The following is a 309-nucleotide window of genomic DNA, read 5'->3' as shown; positions in this document are numbered from 1 at the left end:
CCCTACAAACCCTGACTGCCACCTGTGCCTGCCTGTGCCAAACATCCTTCCCAACAAGGGCTTGGTGGCAACCCAGGAGCTCTGCGTCATTCACGTCCCCACTGCACCATGCTCACCTGTGGAGGTGGCCCTACTCCATAGCTGCCTGCCTATCCTGGGGCATCGATCCTCTTTGTAGGTGCTGTCCCCATCCCACTGTGTGCTGGGTAGTGGGTGCTTAGGGTGCTGAGTGAGCTACAGACACCACACAGCCAGCAGCACGGTTGGTCCAGGGGCTCCCCAGCATGGCCCCCAGTGTCGGCTGGTTTG

This window comes from Antrostomus carolinensis, unplaced genomic scaffold (assembly GCF_000700745.2).
Source record: "Antrostomus carolinensis isolate BGI_N321 unplaced genomic scaffold, ASM70074v2 scaffold33796, whole genome shotgun sequence".
Classification (NCBI taxonomy): Eukaryota; Metazoa; Chordata; class Aves; order Caprimulgiformes; family Caprimulgidae; genus Antrostomus; species Antrostomus carolinensis.
This window is presented reverse-complemented; position numbering follows the sequence as displayed.